Raw genomic sequence first — 26,559 nt, forward strand, 5'->3', positions numbered from 1 at the left:
TCAGGTTGTATATATAATCTATATATTGGTTTCAATATACCTCCATAGCAGTCTACAGTCTAATTTATATATCTATAATTACATTATGAGAACATCAGTATTTTTACGCCTTTGGTTGTATTGTCTGAACGAACATTGATTGGGAGACATACTGTACAGTTTATCATTTTCATAACTGTCTGCACATATACATATCTTATTTTGATTGTTATTGTAGCCTATATATAAACACAAATATCAGTCTTATGCACTGTGTCTCATTCAGCACTGAAGCCTGAATTTGAGCACAGTGTGTGCCCCCTTGCTACCTCTGCTGATATAAAAGAGAATTGCAGGCTTGGAGAAAAAGATGGCAGCCACAAATACACAGACACACACAGAAATACTGCTAAAACGCTTTATACTAACTCGATTTTGAAAATGTAAAAATGCTGGGTGGTAGAACGCACATATCTATGAAAAGTCATGAAAGGAGGGTCCTGAAATGTGATCGAGTGCAAAGGTAGAATTTTTTTTGTACTCACTGGTGCTGTTTAACACCTCACGGCTGTTCTAGTGTTAAATGACTACTGATGGACTGAGACAGTAAGCTTGGGGAAATGATAAAGAAAAAACTTTCTTAAACAGTTATTCAGTTAAAAAGACTTCACTTTCAAATCATAATTGATTTCATAATAATATTTATCTGCACAAAATATTCATAATGTTCACACGCTGTACAATGGAAGCAGTCAAGTCGTTACAGTGCTTATCTCAGAGCAGCTGACACATTTAGATTGATGTCTCTTCTTTAACTTCTTACATTTACAGATTTAGAGAAGGCCTCAGTGTCTTCGGCCTCTTGGAGGCAATGAAGGCCCACTACAAGGCCTTTGAACCCCTCTTTCTCGAGGACCAAAGACCATTGGTTGCAGCCAATGTGGTGGCAGCGTTTAAGTCATTGGGCTTATCCCTGCCTGGGTCCGACAGGAGGAGGGATGAGACCAGGACCACTGTGTACTGGAGGGACTGGCTCCTGGAGGTGGAGGGTAAGAAAGTGCCAAATAGAAAGACATTTTAATTGTTTATGTGAAGTGTTCGTTAAAAAAAAGGGACACCTAAACTGTTTTCTGTTGTACCTTGTACCGTGGTTATGCTTACTGTTAATTCATTGTTTACTGTTTATTGTGGTAAATCATTATTCGGGCCAGCATTTATTTAGGCACATACAGCAGCAGACCCCTTAACTATTAATACTGTACAATGTACACAAATGTTTTGTGCATTTTGTGCGTGCACAAGAAGCTACTATGTGCTGGAGTTGTTCGGCCCACCAAAATCAGTAGTATAGTCTATTCAAGTGTGCAACATAATCCCTCTTTTATTTTATTATTATAATTTAAAGAGCAAAATAACTGTTTATTGTCTTTACATCATTTAGCCCTCAAGTTCATTGATTACAATTATTTATTTATTTTTTTACAGGTGGAGAAACCCCGCTGACCCTGGAAGAAGTGCTAATATTTGCCACTGGCCTGGAGAAGATCCCAGCTATGGGGTTTCCATCCCCTCCTGAGCTGGAGTTTCTCCACCCAAGTGATGGACCAGCCATGTTCCCCACGGCCAACACCTGTGCTCTCATTCTCCGGCTCCCTGTATGTACAACATACAGCGCATTCAAGGGGGCCATGGAGACAGGAATTGGCTGTGCCGTCACCTTTGGGGTGGCATAAGAGGCAGTCTGTCTCAAGGTCTGCAGATCGGCGGTTCGAGCCTCGGCTGGCCACATGTCTTGACATGTTTTATGACGTTATTAATTACTGTTTGTTCTAGATGGGACCGATATTGGTGTGACCAGACATTACAGTTGTCTTTGAGCTCGATTGTAATCTAGGGTTGGGAGAATGAATGAATGAATGAATAGTTTAATGACCACACGACCTAGGTCGGTGGAATTAGTTTTCGGTACAGCTTAAAAAGCAGTGTCAAAAAAACATACACACATTTTACATGACTATTACATGGACATGAAACACACATAACCACAAGACAAGACAGAACATATTTACAATTTACAATTTATACAGTGCAGTGAGTGAGTCAGGTATTGAGAGTCCTTATGGCAGAGGGGAAAAAACTGTTTTTGAACGGGGATGTTTTGGTGGCCAGGGATCGGTAGCGCCGTCCAGAGGGCAACAGTTGGAACAGGTGGTGAGCAGGGTGGGAGGGGTCAGAGATAATTTTATGTGCTCTCTTTATGGTGCGTTTGAGATACAGTGATTCAACTGATGGGAGAGGGGTGCCGATGATCTTGGATGATTTCTTTACTATTTGCTGTAGTTTCCTTTTTGATTTACTGTCCGAGCTGCCGTACCAAACTGTGATGGATGAGGTGAGTATGCTCTCAATGATGGCGGTGTAGAACTGAAGGAGGAGTTTTTGTTTTACTTTGAATTTCTTGAGCTGTCTAAGAAAGAATAGTCGTTGGTGGGCTTTTTTGGTGATGAAGTCTGTGTTGGTGTTCCATTTGAGGGAGTTGCTGATGTGAGTGCCAAGGAATTTGAAGGAGTCCGTTATGGTTATGGGTTCTCCAAGGATGTTGATGGGGTTTTTTTGGGGGGGGGCTGTGCCTGAAGTCTACGATGATTTCTTGTGTTTTTGATGAGTTGAGCTGGAGGTTGTTGTTGAGGCACCAAGTGACTGCTTGGGCTATCTGCTCGCGGTAATGGTCTTCATTATTATTAGTTATGAGTCCGATTATGGTAGTGTCATCCGCATATTTCGTAAAGGTGACTGAGCTGTGGAGAGATATCAGGTGGTTGGTGTAGAGGGAGAAGAGCCAGGGTGAGAGGACGCAGCCCTGGGGGGCGCCTGTGCTGAGGGTCAGGGGTCGAGATGAAAGGCTGTTCATCTTGACCCACTGTCGTATTTTCCACAGGAAGCTCTGTATCCAGTGGCAGATGCAGGGGTCAATGTTCATGTCCACCAGTTTGTTGAAGAGATTGACCGGGTCTATTGTGTTGAAGGCTGAGCTAAAGTCAATGAATAGGATGCGGGCGTAGGTGTTGGGTGATTCCAGATGTAGTAGTGTGTGATGGAGGGCTAGATTGACAGCATCCTCAACAGATCTATTGGCACGGTAGGCAAATTGATAGGAGTCCATCAGGGGGGTGGTGTGGGTTTTTAGGTAGGAGAGGACGATGCGCTCATACGCCTTCATGGCCACAGATGTCAGAGCGATTGGCCTGTAGTCGTTGAGGCTGGAGATCTTGGTTGATTTTGGTACTGGGATTATGATGGAGTCTTTGAAGCACTGAGGAACTGTGCATTGGCGGAGGGAGGTGTTGAAGATTGTTGTGAAGATTGGAGCCAGTTGTTCAGCACAGACATTCAGGACAGCAGAACTGATCCTGTCTGGGCCTGCTGCTTTCCTTTTGTTTGTTTTTCGGAACACGGCCCTCACCTCTGCCTCCTGGATGTGAAATGGGGGGGGTGGGGGGGGGGGGGGGTCGGGGGGGGAGTCACATATACACTGATGTGTTCTAATTTATACTCATTTATATCTGGGTTAGGTTATCTGTAAGGTATGAGAATTCTGAATTTGACTGCTCACTTATTCTTTTATTCCACCATAACCATAACAAAGTTGGCCTACATTGCTCTTAGGCAAGTAGAAAGAAAAACCGAGTTTGAGAGTTTTAAAACAATAAGCTGGGAGAACTCATTTGATTAAAAGGTTAAGTTCCTGCTGACACACTGTGGCTCAATGTGGTATTACACCTGTTGAAGGTCTCTATGCTCCTAATCTGTCATGTAGGACACTAGTACTACCTCTTCAATTTCACCATGTGTAAGGTGTCCTTGGGCAAGACACTGAACCCCAAATTGCTCCCAGTGAGCGGGCCGGCGCCTTGCATGGCAGCTTGCCGCCATTGGTGTGTGAATGTGTGTGTGAATGGGTGAATGAGAGGCCGTTGTAAAGCGCTTTGGTTTCTTGATAATAAAGTCATTGTTCAATTAACATCAGACCTTGATTAAGTATTTCTTCACTTATAATATACTACAGAAGTAAATTGTTCCATAGCCATTGTAGTATATTTCATACATAATTATCACTATGCATGTAAGCTAAACACATATCATGGCTGTTCCTGCTTCTGAGGCCATGTGCCTGTACATCCAGTACTTTTTTGAGATATTGCTGAGTCTGCTATTGTTACGACCCCATATATGGTCTAGGATATGGGGGTAACAATTTTATAACAAGAATCAGGAGAGATGGGAGAATAAAAATAAAATAAGATTTATTTTAAAAGGATAAGAAAACAGGTTTCCGTGAAACTCTTTAACTAAAAACGACTATAGAATGAAGAGCAAATGGATATCATATAGTAATAAAGAATAAAGTAAATTAGAAAGCTATGCAAGTATTAAACAGTTAACAATTAAACAAGTGTGAAACAATTAACTTAATGACAAACACACACTCCCTCTGCAAGGAGTCAAAAACACACTACATGTAATAGCAACCCACCATAGCACCCTATGGTGGTAGCTTGCGCTAACCAGAACCAATCACACAGAACTATACTATAGAAGAACACACAGTAGCAAACTATAGTAGGACACACAGTGTCAGCTTATGATGACAGAAAGCTAAGCACTTCCTCCAGAAGATCGACTCCAATACTGTCTCTTGGACCTGCCAAAGGGTCGACTCGCTGCTGGAGTTCTTGAAGGCGACCAGGCTCAAGAACAAACCGATTAGAGCAGTGGTCACCAACCTTTTTAAGCCCAAGATCCCTGACCTCGGCCTTGGTGAAGGCAAGATCTACCTATTGAAGCGTTGAGAGAAAAAGACAGCCAAGATAGTACTTTAAACTTAATGACGTTTATTTGCCTGTATTTTAATTAGATGCAATGCATTGGTCCAACATTAAAATTGATGCAACAACAACAAAAAAAGACTGTATCAAGCATATCAGGCAGCTGTCTTGCTTTAAGAATTGTACATAACTGAAATTCAATTCAAAGTTTGATTATGTCATTTCATTACAACACAAAAAAATAAAGGCATGGAATGATGGAATGGAGGAATGTATGATAAAATCATTTTGTTCATAGTAACGTTAGCTGACATTCTTGACATTTTGACACTTGACTGACTTAATTATTATTCTTACTTATTAACATTGACAAACATATTTACAATTAGCATTTTATAAAGTAGAACTGTAATGTGTACTTTCTCAGTCAGTGCTAAGTGCAGTCATCTTATGCAGCATCACTTTTCACATCAAAACAAAAGTAAAACTAATGTGTACTTTCTCATGTTATTAACATTGACAAACATATTTACAAGTATAGCATTTTATAAAGTAGAACTGTAATGTGTACTTGTGTCTCAGTCAGTGCTAAGTGCAGTCATCTTATGCAGCATTACTTTTCACATCGAAACAGTCATGTTACTCACTCAAGTCAGTGTGATGGTTGTGACTGGATACTGTCTACAAGTGCTTTGTAGTTTGGCTCATAGCTACTGACTGCCAGTCTGAGACAGTCTGTGAGGTGTCTGTCAGTAAGGCGGCTCCTGTACTTTGATTTGATTATTTTCATCTGTGAAAATGACATTTCACAGAGATATGTGGATCCAAAGTAGGCACTCACTCTTAGTGCACATGCAGTGAGAAGAGGAAACTTCTCTCTGCTGACAAGTCCCCAAAAGTCACTGTCCCTTGACCTGGCTTTCAGCTCTATGTCATTTTGTAAATCAACCATCTCCATGTCAACTCCACTTGGCAAAGTAAATACTTGCTGGAATTTGGCTGCTACCTGCTCTATATCAATGGGCACAACTGGGTTTGAGACAAATGCAGCAATATCTCCCATGACATCTAACACACCAAAACGCCGATTGAACTCTGTTGCCAGTTTGTCCAGGGGAGCACAGTACTGCTCAGGGTGAAAAGCATCATTGTCTTCCAAGGCCTGTGCCATTTTCTCCAGGTTGGGAAAGTGTGTCAGCCTCCCATTCTTTAGGTGTGTGTGGTCCAAACACCGAGCTTGGCCTTGAACCCATTTACTGCGCTTATCATGTGGGGAAGGTGTCGGTCTTTTCCCTGCAGCTCGTAGTTGAGTGCATTCAGTTTTGCGGTTATGTCTGTCAGGAACCCCAGGTCCAGTAGCCACGCATCGTCTGACAGTTCCTTGTGCTCCTCGTTCCTTGTAAGTAAGTAGGCCTAAGTAAGTAAAGCTTTATTTATATAGCACCTTTCATACAAGAAATGCAGCTCAAAGTGCTTTACAACAGGAATAAGAACATAAAGTGAATAAAAACATATATTAAAACATATACAAGCATAGAATGAATATAAAAGCAGGGGGAAACAGTAAAAAGAAAAGGTAAAGATCTGACTTTCCACACCAATTTAAGTCCTTTGCCTATGAAAATATTTACTACCACTTGCCTTGTCGACAGGAACGTCTTGATATCGGGCAGCAAGTCGACAAATCGCTGCAGCACTTTGCCGCGACTCAACCACCGCACATCAGCATGGAGAAGCAGGTCTCGCAGCGTCGAGCTCGTCCAATAACGCTTTGAATAAGCGGTGCTGAAGCGCTTTCGCTCGAATCGAGTTGACTAGTTATACCACCAGTGTCATTACATCGGAAAAGTCCAACACCTTACCAGCCAAGGCCTGCTGATGTATCACACAGTGATAATTGGCGAAGGAGGGAAAATCTGGGTCATTACGACACAGTCCAATAAATTCATTGCGCGCACCGCGCATTGCTGGGGCCTCGTCAGTAGTAATCGCCACTAGTTTATGAATGGGTATGTCATTTTCACCGACATATTTTTTTAACTCATTGTAAATATCCACACCCCTCGTTTTCTCCTTTAAGTGCAAAAGAGTGAAGAAATCCTCCTTTGTTGTAGAATCCTGGAAAACCATTTTGACAAATGTTTTTTTTGCGAGTCACGTAGCAGTACTATTCTCTTATCTGATTGGTCACTTTCATGCAGCATTTGCGACACAACAGTTTGAGAGAGAGAGAGAGAGAGAGAGAGAGAGAGAGAGAGAGAGAGAGAGAGAGAGAGAGAGAGGCGCGTGCAAAACATAGGCTCTTTGTGTATTTATTTAAAAAAATAAAAAGAATAATATCAATCAAAGATCTACAGGGAAAGTCTCAAAGATCTACCAGTCGATCGCGATCGACGGGTTGGTGACCACCAGATTAGAGGGAACAGCAACCCCACTCTCTGGCCAGTTGAAAGCAGGTGCTGGTTGTCTCTGTACTCCCTCTGCTGGCTGCTCATCTGCACCGAAAACCCCTTGAACACCCGTGAGGTTTCCTGCTTGTAGTCGAAGACATCCCCGCACAAAGAGTTGATACGGGGACATGTACAGTGCAGTCCTGAGCCCATGGTGGTTCCACTGGTTCACAAAGAGACCCATGTCTCGGTTAATTCTTGGCAAGTACACATAGTGTAGAGCCCAAAGGTGCATCTCATTGTTGCAGTCCAGTGTTCCATCGTGCTCCAGCATTGTGAAGAGGGAGTGGTATACATTAGAGACGCCATTCCAAACGTCTCTCCACAATCTTTCAATCCTTTGGTTGTGAGTGCTCCTTCCTCTCAATGCACTTCCCCTGGCTGACCCTCGAAAGACGTCCATGAAGAGGCAAACAGCATTATTCTCTCCACCATGATCACATCTCACTCGAGAGGGGACACCAAATCTGTCAACCGCCTGAACAAACTGCTCCATCACAGTGCTGCTTCTATTGTTTTGTGAAGCTTGGAGGAACACGATCATTCGACTGAAGCCATCGATTCCTCCATGTATAACGATTCTCCACCTTGAAAAGAAATAGCATATTAGTATTATTGTAACACTACATCATGAGTACTGGTTATAGATAGGTAAGCATATAAACATATATACAATGGTGGATCAGATATACAGAGATGGATAGATATATACTGTGAGCTTATAAACATGTAGTGAATTATTTAGAAATTATTTAGAAAGACTAATATGTAACCATAAAAGAAATCAGGAAGGGGGCAAATACATTTGCGCTGCACTTTTATTACACATGGGGTATAGTTACTGACCTGATGAGCTTGTGGTTTCCATCCAGATGCCACAAGGAGTTTGGCCCAGCCACTCTGTATGTACGCCTGTGCAGTCTATTAGACATAGCTCTAAGAGCAGCCCCGCCTGGGTTGGTCCTGAGCAGACTTTGTCGAACATGCCTCCTTTGCACAACAACGCCCTCTCCAAAAAGACGTGCACGCACAGCTTCTGGGCCAATTTCATCGTTTCCTTGTACCAGGTCAATGACTCTTTGATCCAACTCTGCGTCGGTCATGGTTGAGTAGCGATGCCGTATGGAGATATTAAACAGTCTTTAATAAAATAAAATAAAAGAGAGCAAATTAGTCACTCATTTTGACATTAACTAATGGCTCTGTGCAACTATACACAACTCAGGTTAAATGCATCAATAATTACCTGAGACGTTGCTCAACAGTGCGTCTTGAGACACCCAGTATGTCTGCGATCTGGCAAACTTAAAAGATAATAAAAACACGAGTTGCTCTTGGGTGATCAAATAACGTGGCCGTCCAGCCTGTCCCCTAATTCGGGGAGCACGATATCCTTGGGACACTGCAGTGGTGAAACAACAAAAACAACAAAAAGGTTTATTAGAACAAAAAGTTTACATTCGGTTCAGTAACACTGCTATTTTACATACTTTAATCCACAACATCTCCCACTCTGCCTGTCTATTGTTAATTGAGTTCAGTACTTCTGTCTCACGTTCCTCTAGACCTGTGAACACCATGTGTCCTGTGGTCATGGGCGTCACCACCATATATTTGGGGGGGGACGTGTCCCCCCCACCTTTGAAACAAGGTCGTTTGGACCCCCCCCACATTTGCCATCAAAAATATGTTGCATGACTGGTCAGCGTTATTTTCATTGCTTCACAATCAAATCCGTTCCACTTTATGAGTAGGGGATTGCCCATATCCAGAAGTCCACTCCGCGTTTTACTTCTGTTTTTAACACGGCAGCAGCAGAATCAGACACGCACGCAGATTCAAAACATTCAGACTGAGGCAAGACGATATTTAGATCATCCACCAAGATGGATATAAGGAAAAAAAATTCTAAGAAGAGAAAAGTAAGTCAAAGTCATCCAAGTTTTCCCGTGAGTGGCCAAACAGCAACATTGCGTTCTCCCAAGGTCAAACACAGCCAGCTTTTCTGATAAGAATGTTAGCACCTTATGAGACATTCTCTGTATTCGCAATAGAATTAGCATAGCTTACTAGCAACCAAATACGAGCTAGATCAGCTATATGGCACTAGCAGTTTTGTTAGGCATTACTAGTGCGGTTAGACATGTTTAAATGCAGAACAGACACAGGTGAAATGTCATCAAAAGCACAGAATGGCGACAAACACCTCACAGTGCTTACCTGTCCTGTCATTATTGCATCTCCTGCCCGTGTTCATTGCCCTGAGCATTTGCACAATTTAATTTGGCCATTGCACCCACCCAAAGAATCAATTTTGCATCTGATTGCTTGAGCTAGGGTTAAAAAATAAGAAGAAAACACCTGTTCCATTTATTTTTCTATTTCTAAAATGCTTGTGATTGTATTTTTTGTATTGATGATTGTATTTCTATGTCAAATGTTCTATTAGAGAAAAACAATATGAACAAGTGCTCAATGCATCCCCATTTCTCCTGATATAGGTGGTTGAGAATGAGAGTGAGTCAGAGGCAGGGGCAGCAGGCAGGGGCAGTGGAGACAGCTCTAATTCACTCTTTGATTATTATTTTTTGTTATAGTTGTATGTTCTGCAATGCACTGAAGAGGGCTAAGTTTGATTGTAATAGGCTCTGAGTAGCCTAGGTACATATTTTATGTTTCCTCATAACTTTTTATTCAATTTGTTGACTCAAAGTTACCTCATTCTTTTCTAATTCACTCTTTGATTCTTTTTGAATCTTCATATTTAATAAAGTACCTAAAAAGTGCCACGTGTCAGTGTCAGGCCTCTGTGAGTTAAACCAAAACATAATAGTAGTCAGTAATTGCAGACCATGCCAGCTCCAAGGAAAAACAAAGAAAGAGGGAGATTATTTTGGGTGTAAAACGCACCAGAATGCAGGAAATTGAATCTACTATTTTAAAAAATTCGGGGGGGGGACCCCCCGAAAGATAAGTGTCCCCCCCACATTCAAAAAGCTGCTGACGCCCATGCCTGTGGTCATTTGCAATTGACTAGAGGCCAAAAGGCCTGCATTGTATTGTAAAACAGGCCTCCAGACAGCGTCTAGTTATCCATTGTACCCATGTTAATTGAGTTGAGTGGAAGTACTTCTGTCCCACCTTCCTCTAGACCTGTGAACACCAGTGTGTCCTGTGCTAATTTGCAATTGACTAGAGGCCTGCATTGTATTGTAAAAGAGGCCTTAACTTGAGGAGAGGTGTGGTAACGAAATCTCTTCATGGTAAAAACTAAATAAATCATATTACTTTAGTGTAATAATAATTATTGATATTCTAATATTAGATTGGGCTATGTGCTAGTGAATAAATGGTACTATATAATATATTTGAATAGTTTAATATTGTAGTTTATTTAGATAAATTGCGTTGTTGATACATTTTGTAAGTTTAATTTGATACAAAGGTACTCAGGTAATCTTATATGCCGTGCGGACAACTCAATTTATATATACATTTATACAACAGTTAGTTCCGACATCTTGGATCTCGATTGGACAAGAGGCATTCCATGAGTGCTGATATACAGTATAACAGCACTGGGACTTTTAACTATATGTATCACTCCGCCACACAGATGTTCTACTAAATGAACGTTAACTAGACTACATGTTAATTAGACTACATGTTTGTGTTCACGTTACTAGGCAACAGTCCAGTTGAAGTTCAGTTGTGGAAATCTTTTTTTGTTTATTTTTATGATTAAATAAACAAACTATTCATAATCTGTTGTCACGTATTACTGTTAACTAATACATGGCTGTATAACTGTTGTATAAAAGCAATATCACTCGAGGTCGTGCCGTTATACTGAATATCACTCGGCCTGCGGCCTCGTACCTACCGTGCTGATATTCAGTATAACACACTCCCTCTTGTGTGATATTGCTTAAGTATTAATACATTATTTAATCTATTGGTCAAATTTTTTTATTTTTTATACTTTATTGCAGGACTTTACGTTACATTTCACAAGTTCATTTCACAACTTCACAACAAGAAGTTTTCTTCACTTGTTTAAGTTCATCCTGCATCATTTTTTTTTTTTTTTTATAAAGAGAACAAGAAATAAAAAATAAAGAATAGAAACTAGAGAGAAATATAGAGAAAGAAGAGAGAAATTATAGGGATAGAGATAGAAAAGTAAGAGACAAAGGGAGGGGGGTGGGAGGGGTGGGATCGGGGAGGGGGGGGGGGGGTTTCCTTCCTACTCATTCATTCGGTCCATTTACTCCAGTTCATAGTGAATTGCTCTTCACGGCCTCCCACTTTGCAAGTAATTCTTTCCATTTCTTTTACAGTTTTTTTCCAATTATTAACAGATGGTGGGTTTAAGTCCAACCATTTACGTGTGATTTGCTTTAAAGCCGCGATACGTAATATGGTGTACAAATATTTATCTCCCTCTCTGTATATATCTAATGGAATAAGACCGAGTATAATATTGACTGGATGTATAGGATTTTGTAAGGTAAATGTATTTTTTATTTTTACTTGAACTGCCTCCCAAAACCTTTTCAATTTAGGGCATGTATAGAAAATGTGTGTGTGATTGGCTTCTCGTTCCGTACATTTCCTCCAGCATTCTGCATTGCCTGTTGGCCTATATTTTGACAACATTTTCGGTGTTAGGAAGATCTTCATATTTATTTTCCAAGCAAATTCTTTCCAGAATTTTGATTGTGTTGTCTCAAATATTCTTTTGCATGCTTCTTTCCAATCGTCATCCGTAATTGTTATTGCTAATTCGTTTTCCCATTTTTCTTTAGTGTTATCTTCTTGTATCTTGATTTCTTGCATGATTTTGTAAAGTTTTGAGATTTTTGTCTTTTCACTGTTTCTATTTTTGCTCAGATATTCCATTAGTGATCTTTGTTCCTGTCTCCTCTGCTGTGTTATAAGGTAGCTTCTAATTTGTAAGTACTTAAAAAAATGGCTATTACTTATAATAAATGTATTAACTAAGGTTTCAAATGAGTCTATCATGTCATTTGTAACCATCTGTGAGTACACCTGTAGTCCCTTCCTAGCCCATTCTTCTAATATTTTGTCTGTTTTATTAGGTAAAAAGTCTGGGTCACTGGCTATCTCTCTCAAATAAATACATTTGTCATCACATTTATACATTTTACGAATAGTTTTCCAATTTTTGAGGGTATTTTCTATGCATCTGTTATTTCCACTATATTTTTGAATATCCTTTAGACTCAGAAAAGGTAGTGTTCCTATTGATATTGATATTGCTTGTTTTTCTATGTCTTTCCATTTGGTTTGAACCGAGTTATTCATCCATTTCATTATTGTATCTATTTGAGTTGCATGGAAATAGGACTTTAGATCAGGGAAATTAAACCCTCCTTTTTCTCTGGTTTGAGCAGTGGCGGCTGGTGCTAAACATTTTGGGTGGGGCACAGGTTATGGGGGCATGCTCCACGGGGAAGAATATCAACTTTAAAATCTGGATTTACAGTCGATTTTTTAGCTCTACCCCCCTGTACAGACCTCGCCATCCCCTCTACCCCCCTGTACAGACCTCTTCATCCCCTCTACCCACCTCTACAGACCTCTTCATCCCCTCTACCCCCCTGTACAGACCTCTTCATCCCCTCTACCCACCTCTACAGACCTCTTCATCACCTCTACCCACCTCTACATCCCCTCTACCCACCTCTACAGACCTCTCCATCCCCTCTACCCCCTGTACAGACCTCTCCATCCCCTCTACCCTCCTCTACAGACCTCTTCATCCCCTCTACCCCCCTGTACATACCTCCTCATCCCCCCTACCCCCCTGTACAGACCTCTCCATCCCCTCTACCCCCCTGTACAGACCTCTTCATCCCCTCTACCCCCCTGTACATACCTCCTCATCCCCCCTACCCCCCTGTAAAGACTTCTCCATCCCCTCTACCCCCCTGTACAGACCTCTTCATCCCCTCTACCCCCCTGTACAGACCTCTTCATCCCCTCTACCCCCCTGTACAGACCTCTTCATCCCCCCTACCCACCTCTACAGACCTCTTCATCCCCTCTACCCCCCTGTACAGACCTCTTCATCCCCCCTACCCACCTCTACATACCTCCTCATCCCCCCTACCCCCCTGTACAGACCTCTTCATCCCCCCTACCCCCCTGTACAGACCTCTTCATCCCCTCTACCCCCCTGTACAGACCTCTTTATCCCCTCTACCCCCCTGTACAGACCTCTTCATCCCCCCTACCCCCCTGTACAGACCTCTTCATCCCCTCTAGTGAGTGTGTGAGTGTGTGAGTGTGTGTGTGTGTGTGTGTGTGTGTGTGTGTGTGTGTGCGTGTGTGTGTGTGTGTGTGTGTGTGCGTGTGCTGAATACATAAACAAACAAGCTAAAAGACGACAATAGAAAACGTACCATGCTGACGATATTACTAAATATTTGAAGTAGCTTTTATCTTAGCTGACTCTCTTACCTTCAGGTCGAGTTTGTGTATTCTGGCTTCGCAAAACACCAACAGTAGCAGGCTAAACACAGCCGGTGCGGAGATTGCGACCACAAACGAAGTTTGACTTCGGTAATAGGTCCAGTTGTAATATCCTCAAGTTGGGAACAAAAGATGCCTCCTTCTAATCCATTTGTTCAATTTGTTTACAGAAAGAAATCCTCCTAAATCCTCGGTTATACGATTTTCCCATTACATCACATTACTAGCCGCCATAGCGATGGTAAAGCAGGTGAACGGAGCTACGCCGGACATGACGTAAGCACGTACGATTCTTTGTGCATGTCCCAAAACCCCATAGACAATTGACCGAATGGCCTGAAGTTACCAAAATAGATTTTACATGCAAGTCTACGAGAACAGCCTAGTGCAATTTCGAGTAGACTGAAAGTTGCCCCGAAAGGGGCGGGACTTGAAGCTGATTGGAACATACTCCACAGAACACTAGCTGATTGGACTATGATATACTCCACAGAACACTAGCTGATTGGACTATGATATTCAGAAGCAACACTGTCTAGAAGTCATAGAAAAAAAATCTCTCTCTTCTCCCTTTGGTGGGGCATTGTCCCATTGCCCCTAATGAACCAGCCTCCCCTGGGTTTGAGTTAGTATACTAAGTTTTTTCCGTTTACTTTTGTAGTTCCAAATGAAATTTGAGAGCATTGTATTCCATTTTTTGAAGCTACGATGTGGAATGGGAACTGGTAATGTTTGAAATAAAAACAGAAACTGTGGGAGGATCATCATTTTGACGCTTTCTACTCTACTCATTAAGGATTCAGGTGTTATCTTCCATCTATTAAGATCTTCTCGTATTTTATTTTCAAGGGCTTGATAATTGTCGGTGTATAATGTTGTTATATCTCCAGTGAGGTAGATTCCTAAATATTTGATTTTCTTTGCATCCCATTTCAACTTGTATTTTTCCTTAATTTCCGAATCTATCTGTTCTCCAATTGTTAATACTTTACACTTACTTTCATTTAGTTTATAACCAGAGTGTTTACTATATTCTGTAATTGCTTCCATTAGGCTTGGTAAGGATTGGGCTGGTGATGTTAAATAAACAACCACGTCATCTGCATATAATGCCAGTTTATGCTGTTCCTCTTTTATCGTTATGCCTTTGATGGTATTATTTTTCCTTATACTTTCTGCTAGTCCTTCCATGCATATAGCAAATATAACTGCTGAGAGTGGGTCTCCTTGTCTTGTACCTTTATAGATTGGAAATCTTCTGGATATTGTGCCATTTACTTTTACTCTTGACACTGGATTTTTATACATTCCTTGAAGCCATTTATTAAAATTCTCATGAAATCCAAAGCTTCTTACAATTTCAAACATGAATGGCCATAGCACTCTGTCAAATGCTTTTTCTGCATCCAGTGTCAAGAGTAGAAGGTTTGCACCATTGTTTTGTGCGTAGTCCATTATATTTAACGTCCTCCTTATATTATCTGACAACAGCCTACCTGGTATAAAACCACATTGGTCGCTGTCTATTATATCTGGCACGATGTCTTTTAACCTATTGGCAATAATGGCTGTTAATATTTTATGGTCCGTATTCAGTGGTGATATTGGCCTGTAAGACGAACATTCAGTAGCATCCTTACCTTCTTTATGTATAACTGTTATTATAGATGAGTTCCAAGTAGTTTCCTGTTTGTAATACAAACTTATATGCTTGTAAAAGTAGTGGTATCAATTGTTTTTGAAAAGTTTTATACAATTCATTAGTATATCCATCATCACCTGGTGTTTTCCCCATTTTAAGATTATTTATTTGTTGTTGTATTTCATTTACTGTGATGTCCTTAATGAGCTGTTCATTTTTTGATCTTGTTACTTGCTTTAAGTTTAACTTATGTAAGAAATCTTTCATTAGTCCCAGGTCAATGTTTTCTGTGTTTTTATAAAGGTTCTCATAATATTTTACGAATTCTTCAGCTTATTTTATCCTTTTCCGTTATTGTTCCAGAGCCTTCTACAGTCTTCAATTTCGAAATGTGTGCTTTTTTAGTCTGTGTCTTAAGTCGATATGCTAGGAGTTTTAAAGACTTAGGTCCTCCATCGTAATATTTCTGTTTGGTATATGTGACAGGGCATGGTTAAAAAGTCCTCAACTAGGGCAAAATCTTTTTTCTGTTTTTTCCAGATTATGAAAGGGTAGATTGTAAGCTTTAAAATGATGTGTCATACATTGAAATCTGAAACAAGTTGAAGAAGTCATGGATAGTTTAATGGTGATACCCCCTGAACCACCGTACTGAGATATCTAGTCTCAAACTTCTTCAGAGACGTTTTTCACAGAGGTAATGAGTGGGAACAATAGCTGGTTAACTCCACCCTAATCACTCCCTCAAGACAACCACACCTCAAGACAACCACTCCCTCATTACACTACCTGTCATTACCTACCTGTCATTTGTCAGTGGGGTTGTCAGCTAACCCTCAGGAAGCAAAATTGCAGGGCTGACATGTTTAAATAGCTAAATAATAATAATAATAATAATAATAATAATAATAATAATAATAATAATTCAAGATTCATGATTCATCATCATTTTATTGCCATGTGTGCCAAAAGTTTATTACGTCCCATTACAAGTACAACAGTGAAATTCATGGCAATGGAAAACATTTGGCAAGATACAATTGAGCAATACAATAATAGAATGGTTAAAAATTATAATGTTGTGTCTGTGTGTATGCATTTATCATTATAGTCCATAAAGCATCTAGTGGGACTTCGGTGTAGTTCCTTCCCATCCCATCTGGGCATCAAAGCTGTAATAAAAAAAGAAGACAGTACATTTAAAATGATTGCCCACTGTGACCAACACCACTTTTACAAAATAGCCTACTACTATCTTCATAAAATAGAATTGCATACAATGACAATGACAAATACCTGAAGTGCTGGTGACTCTCATCAAGGTGTAATCTCTCAGAACCTCTCACCTCCTCCTTCTCTGTAACACACATTTCAGGTCAGAACTGTGGACTCTTCTCTAGTATAGGTTTTCCATAGACTCAGTGTACTATTGTTGTAGTGTAAGGAGTAGGCTAGTGAAATCATTTCAATTCACAGTATTATTCTACAGCAAATCTACATATCAATGAATGAATCATTATTTTTGATTCCACATAACATTAGCGTTCATTACAAAAGCATTTACTTTTTCTATAATCTATTACATCTCTAACAAAGCTAGCTAGCTAGCTAACAAGCTAACACTTGTTTGGCTAGCTGGTACACACACACAAACACACTAAAATGGTGCATGACACATATTACACTATGTTGCATGTTTAGTAGGTCTGCAACAAATGTATTTATTCATTATGTTTTATCTTTGACAACGTATTTCTTCCTCCCACCATCTCATTAGTGATGGTGGGAGGTGGTCTGATAACTGATGCTAACAACGGGGCTGATGCTACCTTACTCACAAAACAACAAATAACTGTTTGGCTATCCTAAGTAAACAACACAAAATCCTAGTAAACAACACATGTAACTCACTAAAACTTACCCAAGAACACAGCAGAAGGTCTGTCTGCAGACGACTGTCCCAAGAATAGTGAACTGATGTGGAGATCAATGTCTGACATTCCGTTGTCATCTGTCATCGTCAGATTCGGAGTTCGGAGTTCCCGTTATGTATAGTCCAATATGAAGGAGTTCATTAATTGCCCACTGTCGATATTTCTGCCTGCTTTTGAAATTCAGTTGATAGCGTTAGCGAGAGGTTCAGCATCCATCTTGTAAACTTGTAAACAAACGCAGGTGGATCCTTACATAGAGCTGGGGTGGGCGTGGCTACACACACTGTCACACTAAAACGAATAATACCCCCCACCGACTTTGCTAACTAAATGTAGGTATTTAGTGAATGTAAAACTGTTGGATATGATATCGAGTGGGTTCTTCGTCGCTTCGTTTGTCGTCCTATGCCAAAAACCGGAAAACACATTTTTTCACAACAAGACTTGTTTGGCTTGATTGCGAGGTTTCAAAATGGCCGAGATGGGGACCTATTAATCAGACGCTGTCACATATGTCATTAATTTCTCCACTTCCTCTGTACGAATTTTATCCAACTCCTTATACTTCTTTTTTAATTCATTTTTTACTATTATTTCATTTGTATTTTTTAATTTGTCTTCCAAGTGTTGTATTTGTTGTTCAAGTATTTTCTGTTTTTGTTGTGTTTGTCTTTTCTTCCATGCACAATATGATATTATCTGTCCTCGTAGTACCGCTTTAAGGCCCTCCCATATAATAGTTGGATTAGTATCTCCATTGTCATTTATCTCTACGTATTCTTTTATGGCTTTATTGATTTTTTCAACAAAGATCTTATCTTGGAGAAGTGAATTGTTTAATCTCCATATTTTTTCTCCTTGCTTTATATCCAAATGTATAGTTATAGATAGCATAGCATGATCTGATAGATCCCTTGTGCCTATTGTGCATGTTTCCATCCTCTCTACGTCTTTTTTAAACATGAAGAAATAATCCAGTCTATTCATAGCTTTCATGTGACGTCACAGCATAGTGGAAACGCCCACCTGACGGGCAAAAGGCACTTTTTGCAGGCAAAACCCACGGGCAAAACCCACTTTTTGCGGGTTAATAACTTTGATTTCCCGTGGGTTAGGAAAATAATTCCAACGTGTCCGGATAGAGTAGAAGACAGGGAATCCAACACTATTTGAATGGAGTCGATCCTCCACTCCTATCACCGTGGACACAGCAAGGAGCGAATTCCCGGATATAAATATTCCCTCGCCTCGCTGACAGCGGGAGTTGGGAGTTTCGTCCAGCAGCCAGTGAACGCCCGGTTGATCGAGTTTCATATTAAAAGTATATCTTCTCGGGGTGTCAGCGCGGTGGTTAAGGGCTCAAAATGACCGTATACTGATGGTGAATTTAGCAATAATAGTCTTATGTTTGTACCACCTCCATAACCGGTGTTATTCACGGGAAAAGCCGGTCAAGGAGGCACCCTTTGCAGGTCAATAACTTTGATTCTCCGGGGGTTAGGAAAATAATTCCAACGTGTCCGGATAGAGTAGAAGACAGGGAATCCAACACTATTTGAATGGTGTCAATCCTCCACTCCTATCACCGTCGTGTATCTTGATAGTTCTTCATGAGTGAGGTGGTCTAAATAGTAAGCAGCCATGTTGAGCGATGTTGCTATGATACTTTTTGCCCGTCAGGTTGGTGGTTGCTAGGGAAGAAACCACGTGACTGAAAGCTATGAATTGGAAGTTGGAAATCGTCCAGAATAATATGTATATGTTTTTTTAGTTGGATTTAGCATCCTCCATATGTCTACTAATCCAAATTCTGACATTGCACTTCTTAAAATTGATGATGTTTTATCAGCTCTGTGTGGTTTATTATTTGAGGAATCTAGCCTAGAATTTATTGTAAGATTCATATCTCCTCCCATTAGGGTGATTCCTTTACATTTTGTCATTAACATTTCGATTATTTCTGACATGAATTCTGGGCCTAATTCCGGTGGATAGTATACATTTAAAAATGAGACAGTAATTGACTCTATTTTACCAATTACTAAAACAAACCTGCCCTCTTTATCGTATATATGTTGTTCTTCTTTAAATGGTATGTGTGGTTGTATGATTATCAGTGGCGGGCGGTGCATTTCACACCTAGGCCTTCAGTGATGTCCGACACATTCCTACCTGAATTATTCTACCTCTTAATACCATCGTTATGACGCCATGGCTCTAGAAACTAGACAGAAACACAGTATAACCGGGCGTTGCATCACCTTAACATAGTCAGACAAGTACAACAGAGTTATATTAATATTTCCGAAGCATTTTTAATCAATAAATCCGCATTTACAATGAAGAGTGTTAAACTAACATCTTTAAGATCGCTACATTACCCACGTCTGTCGTCTCGTCCACCATAATAGCGACAAAGGGTGCCTTTTTAATCTCCATTTTGATCTCTTCTCCCATCACTTAAGCAATAGCAAAAATCAGGTCGTTTTGTATTTTGCCTGACGTCCCAGTAAACACTTTGTTTGTGGACAGGTGGTAATGTAAATCTGGGTTGTTTTCAGCCAGAAAAGAAAGAAGCTCTTTCCTCTGTTTGTGGACTCGGTGCTTTCATCGTGTCCCCTAAATGAAAGTTATTGTTTACCCAAAAACAGGACACAATCGATCAGTATTATCGATCAGTCAACGAAAGCTTTCGTTGTGATGCTCCGTTTCCCTGCGCACTTTCAAAAGTTTCACATCTACCGGCATATACGCATCTCAATAGTGAATATCAATAGTGCGTATCAATAGTGCGTATCAATAGTGCGTATCCAATCAAAAGACGTGCTGGGTGCTGACATCATTGAGCCTTACAGCAGGCGCCGTTGTTGCTTTTGCTCGCATCTACGTAGGTTTACTAGGAACGCCACAGGTTTTCTCGTTCCAACGTTAAGTTACAGGTCGAATTGGCGGCACCGTTTAACGTGCAGGCAGGCAGATTTTGGAGCCCCCTAGCAACACATTTTGATTGGATAAAAGCTCTAACATAAAGGCCAGCCCTCCAAATCTCAATCGGAGACTGGAAGCAGCGCAACCAAGAGGAAAGCTATGAAATGAAGAGAATAGACTATGGGGAATCATTAATACATATTTGTGGAAAAAATATATTAAAATAAAATGTATATTCTGATGATGTTTAGGCCAGCAGAGAAGGCCTTGCTGGCCCTGACGGCACACCACTGATGATTATAGCAACACCCCTCTTCTGTGTTCCATATGAACTGGAGTAAATTTGTCCCCTACTCAATTTGTCATGTTCTTTTTTTTTTAAATGGGTTTCTTGTAAAAAGAGGACATCTCCTCCAGCTCTCCTCAGCTGGAGGATAATCTTTTTCCTCTTAATTATGTTATTCAAGCCATTAACATTTAATGATATTATTTTCAACTTTTTCATATCTCCGTTTAAGGGCTTCATTTTAAATTAACATTGCGTGTATTTCATAAAGTAAGCATATTATCGGGACTAGGAAAACAGTAGGAGGAGGAAGGACAGTAATGAAAGGAGAAAGAGGGAAAGAGGAAGAGGAATAGAAACGAGAAGAAAAGAAAAGTAAAAAGAAGAAAAAGAAAAGAAAAAGACAAAAGAAAGAGAACATAAAACATTTAATACAAAAAACACATTCAGGGTAGTGAAAAAAAACATACAGGACAAACACAAAAAAGCAACATGTACAACACAAACACACAGACACACAGTATATTATGGTGTCAAGTAAGCACACCATATAAACACAAATTACTCTGAGAGGCTAATCCTCAGCACTCGGGGGAAACCTGGTTTTACATTAAAGTAAATCTTTGTATAGCGTCTCTCCATAAAACAATTGAGGCATTTCATAATGGAAGAGGCAAGTCTATTGTGTACCAAACCAATTGTGGGCTATCTTAGAATACCTAAATTGTGTAGACTACCATATTCCAGGAACGTCATAGTATACGTTGAGTTATTATCAAAATAATAATACTAACCATTGCGACTAATAACAAAATGATAACCCAACAAAAAAAAGGGGGAAAAAAGGAAAGAAAAGTAATAGGCACTCCTTATAGCCTACTTAACACTAGAACAGCCGTGAGGTGTTAAACAGCACCAGTGAGTACAAAAAAAATTCTACCTTTGCACTCGATCACATTTCAGGACCCTCCTTTCATGACTTTTCCTAGATATGTGCGTTCTACCACCCAGCATTTTTACATTTTCAAAATCGAGTTAGTATAAAGCGTTTTAGCAGTATTTCTGTGTGTGTCTGTGTATTTGTGGCTGCCATCTTTTTCTCCAAGCCTGCAATTCTCTTTTATATCAGCAGAGGTAGCAAGGGGGCACACACTGTGCTCAAATTCAGGCTTCAGTGCTGAATGAGACACAGTGCATAAGACTGATATTTGTGTTTATATATAGGCTACAATAACAATCAAAATAAGATATGTATATGTGCAGACAGTTATGAAAATGATAAACTGTACAGTATGTCTCCCAATCAATGTTCGTTCAGACAATACAACCAAAGGCGTAAAAATACTGATGTTCTCATAATGTAATTATAGATATATAAATTAGACTGTAGACTGCTATGGAGGTATATTGAAACCAATATATAGATTATATATATAGATTATATATACAACCTGATTGGATTAAATAAGATTCTGTTGTGATTGTGTTGACATTGTTGTGATTGCAAAATAAATCTTGGTTATGTAATGTGTAAAGAACATGATGACACGAATGCCTATTATGATGATATGCAAAAGGGACAATCTGTGTCTATGAATCTTGAACAATCACCGGTTGAATATGCTAATATAGGAACAGTGCCTAAAACCCCACTTCAAAAGGTTGTTATTCAAAGGCAGCATCCAAAGCCTACTAACACTAAGATTACGCTCCCCCTCGCATGATCCATTCTCTTTAGAAACTAGTTATTCTTGTTTATTTCAGTGGTGTAGGACGTGACTTTCATTCATACAATTCACCCCATCTGTGTCACCCCGTCATATTTGGATAGTTGATTTTGGCACCATTGTATAGTAGCCAATTGCAGAGAGTATAAATTATTTTGTTTGTTTACTGCACATTATAAATGAAATGAAAATAGCTGTTGTGAAAAGTGAAAATATAGTGTGTTCATGTTGCAGTGAAATGTCTTTACATTGATATATCAGATGTGATATTTCTACTACAAACGAACACAGACAGAGAGACAGATAATTCAAGTAACATTTTTATTTACTTGCAATGTTCACGTCAATTCTTCCAAGTAAAAAGTAGACTTTCTGAGGCAGTGAAATAATACATTATCAATACATGATATACTGGTGGCCTTTCCTGTCTGTCTTCACTAGATCTGTCCAATAAAATGAAAAATTATGAGTGGGACTGCTCAGAAAAAATAATAATACATTATATACTGTAGGCCTATTATAAATATCCGTTCGTTATATAATATTAGTTGATGATTACATAATCAAATGTAGGCTACTTCAATTACTTTGCTCCGCACAACAGAGAGAGTTGAGTAGCCTACAGCCTTTCTGGTGGGAGGTGAGGGGGGGATGGTAGAATGCTTTGTTTGCTGATCGGCAAGCAATCATCATGAATAAGATTACGCTCCCCCTCGCATGATCCATTCTCTTTAGAAACTAGTTATTCTTGTTTATTTCAGTGGTGTAGGACGTGACTTTCATTCATACAATTCACCCCATCTGTGTCACCCCGTCATATTTGGATAGTTGATTTTGGCACCATTGTATAGTAGCCAATTGCAGAGAGTATAAATTATTTTGTTTGTTTACTGCACATTATAAATGAAATGAAAATAGCTGTTGTGAAAAGTGAAAATATAGTGTGTTCATGTTGCAGTGAAATGTCTTTACATTGATATATCAGATGTGATATTTCTACTACAAACGAACACAGACAGAGAGACAAATAATTCAAGTAACATTTTTATTTACTTGCAATGTTCATGTCAATTCTTCCAAGTAAAAAGTAGACTTTCTGAGGCAGTGAAATAATACATTATCAATACATGATATACTGGTGGCCTTTCCTGTCTGTCTTCACTAGATCTGTCCAATAAAATGAAAAATTATGAGTGGGACTGCTCAAAAAAAATTATAATACATTATATACTGTAGGCCTATTATAAATATCCGTTCGTTATATAATATTAGTTGATGATTACATAATCAAATGTAGGCTACAACAATTACTTTGCTCCGCACAACAGAGAGAGTTGAGTAGCCTATCTGGTGGGAGGTGAGGGGGGGATGGTAGAATGCTTTGTTTGCTGATCGGCAAGCAATCATCATGAATAAGATTACGCTCCCCCTCGCATGATCCATTCTCTTTAGAAACTAGTTATTCTTGTTTATTTCAGTGGTGTAGGACGTGACTTTCATTCATACAATTCACCCCGTCTGTGTCACCCCGTCATATTTGGATAGTTGATTTTGGCACCATTGTATAGTAGCCAATTGCAGAGAGTATAAATTATTTTGTTTGTTTACTGCACATTATAAATGAAATGAAAATAGCTGTTGTGAAAAGTGAAAATATATATGTTCATGTTGCAGTGAAATGTCTTTACATTGATATATCAGATGTGATATTTCTACTACAAACGAACACAGACAGAGAGACAGATAATTCAAGTAACATTTTTATTGACTTGCAATGTTCACGTTAATTCTAAGTAAAAAGTAGACTTTCTGAGGCAGTGAAATAATACATTATCAATACATGATATACTGGTGGCCTTTCCTGTCTGTCTTCACTAGATCTGGGAAAAAAGGTGTCAAGAACCTGGCAGACGGCCTTGTGTGACATCGCCCTCCAGCGATCCTTGTCCGTCAGTACACTCTTCTCCATGTTAAAATCTGCTGGTGCTGTTTCACACCTGATTGCGGTGGAATGAATGGCGATCCCATGGCTGTTCTAGTGTTAACGTGAAGTCGCGTATCAGCTTCGTATAACAGCTACAAAGGCTCAGATATGCCTACGTAGCGTTCCATCCTATCGGTGAACAAAGTAGTCGGCTAATAGTTCAGACACGTGATATAGCTACACAAGTGAACCATAACAGAAAGAAACATAAACAGCAGGGCAACAGAGTCTCAGATAGCCTATGCTTCAAAGTCAATCAGACAAAGTCCACGCAGCAGTAGGCTAATAAATCAGTCTCAAAAGGTGGTCACACCGGCAGTCAGTAAACATTAAAAAAAACATCGCTACAGGTGGCCACACCGGCAGTCAGTAAACATCCCCCCAAAAAAACATCGCTACAGGTGGCCACACCGGCAGTCAGTAAACATCCAAAAAGAACATCGCTACCGGTGATCCATAACCAGAAAATCATAAGAAGCAGGGCAACAGAGTCTCAGATAGGCTTCTCGTTGCATCCTGTCGATAAACAAAATCCACGCCACAATAGGCTAATAATTCAGTCTCAAATTTGAGCACACAGGCAGTCCAAAGAAAAAGTCGCCAGCCTTCAAGCCTACTTCATTCTGCCACGTTAGACAGGTTGTATACAACTGGAGCCCCACTGAGCATATCCCAACGTCAGTGATTAATGTGCGGCTTATTAGAACATTGTAGGATAATAGGAGTGGTCAAATTGAGGGAACTCTGGTCAAATTGAGGGAACTTACGAGGCCGTTGTTGCTCTTGCCCAATCTCCTGACGAAATTCATCGATGAACCCCAACAACTGATCAACAAAATCCGATTCAACAAGCCTTCCTCTAGCCCATCAGAGACTTGTTTCCATTGTCTCCATTCTAGGTTAAATAAACACAGTAAAACAGCAGGCTATAAGATTCAGACCAGCCACTGTATCATATCCTAATTACCTATGCATAAAGCTAGGATTGATCTTACCTTGCCAAAGCTGCTTGGACTACTTCCTCATCGTCCGACATTGCTAGTCTCACACATTCACTAAATGTGCGGTTGCAATTCGAAAGAAAAGCCCGCAATGCCATCCTCACGAAGTTGGTCTGCTTGTGAAACTTTACTCCCCCGCGAGAAGTTTTCAAATCGGCTCGCCGCCTGGCCTGCCTGCAGGGTGTGGCCTTCCATACGTAGCGACTGCGTAGGGAGAACGTCATAGTAATTTATGCGCAACGTACCCCCTACGCTGTTGTCGACAGCAATGACGCGACACTCCTCATTAATATGTATGAGTGCCTTGATTCAAGGTCCCTCATTGGCTATGATACGCGAGTCCATTTTAGCGGAGAGGGCTTTCCATATTAGGAGAAGGGTCCAGCTGCAGGCATCAAATCCATCACCCGGAAATGTGATGTACCATACGTCATCATACCGCGCCTGCATATTTGCATAGACTACGTCATCGCCTTACTACGGTGGAAACTACGGTGGAAACCATGAATCGCCTTACTACGGTGGAAACTACGGTGGAAACCATGAACACATTTCCAGCAATGGATTTGGTCACAGACAGAATTTGTGTTATTTTAGCTGTTTACCAAAACATCTTAGTTACAGTCATACACAAGTTACAGTCATATAATGCATATGAATGAATGAATCTTTATTTCGAACATGATTTAAAAAAATATATATATAATAATAATAATAATATGTAGAGTACAGTCCTATCAATTGTTCGAAAAGGAGTAGGAAGAAGCCTGTCCTACCCCTGTTTATACTTAACAATTATGCTTACATTATATAATCCAATTAATTAATACATATATTTCAGTATCATCCGTTCTAATACTTTTTCATTAAAAATAATTTAAACCTTTTTTTAAATAGAGCAATAGAGCAATATTTCTGCTTTCCTTCATATTTTCTTCATATTTTTGACATTAGGAACAAGTTATTAGTGTGATCACGATATCCGACCTCATGTACAATCCTCATAGCTTTTTTCTGTAGTGTAATCAATGGGTTTAAAGTGCTTTTATATTCATTTCCCCATATCTCCACACAGTAACTCAAATAGGGTAAGACAAGACAACAATATAGAGTATACAACATCCTCTGTTCCAGAATATGTTTTGCCCTGCACAATACTGCAATACTCCTTGATACTTTGGATCTAACGTATCTTATATGAGATTTCCAACAGAATTTACTGGGCTTAAAGTGCAGACTCTCAGCTTTAGGTTAAGGGTATTCACAAGGGTATTCACAATCCAAATTGAAGGAAGGGTTTATGA

This window comes from Nansenia antarctica (genome assembly GCF_963989245.1).
Source record: "Nansenia antarctica genome assembly, chromosome: 13".
Lineage (NCBI taxonomy): Eukaryota > Metazoa > Chordata > Actinopteri > Argentiniformes > Microstomatidae > Nansenia > Nansenia antarctica.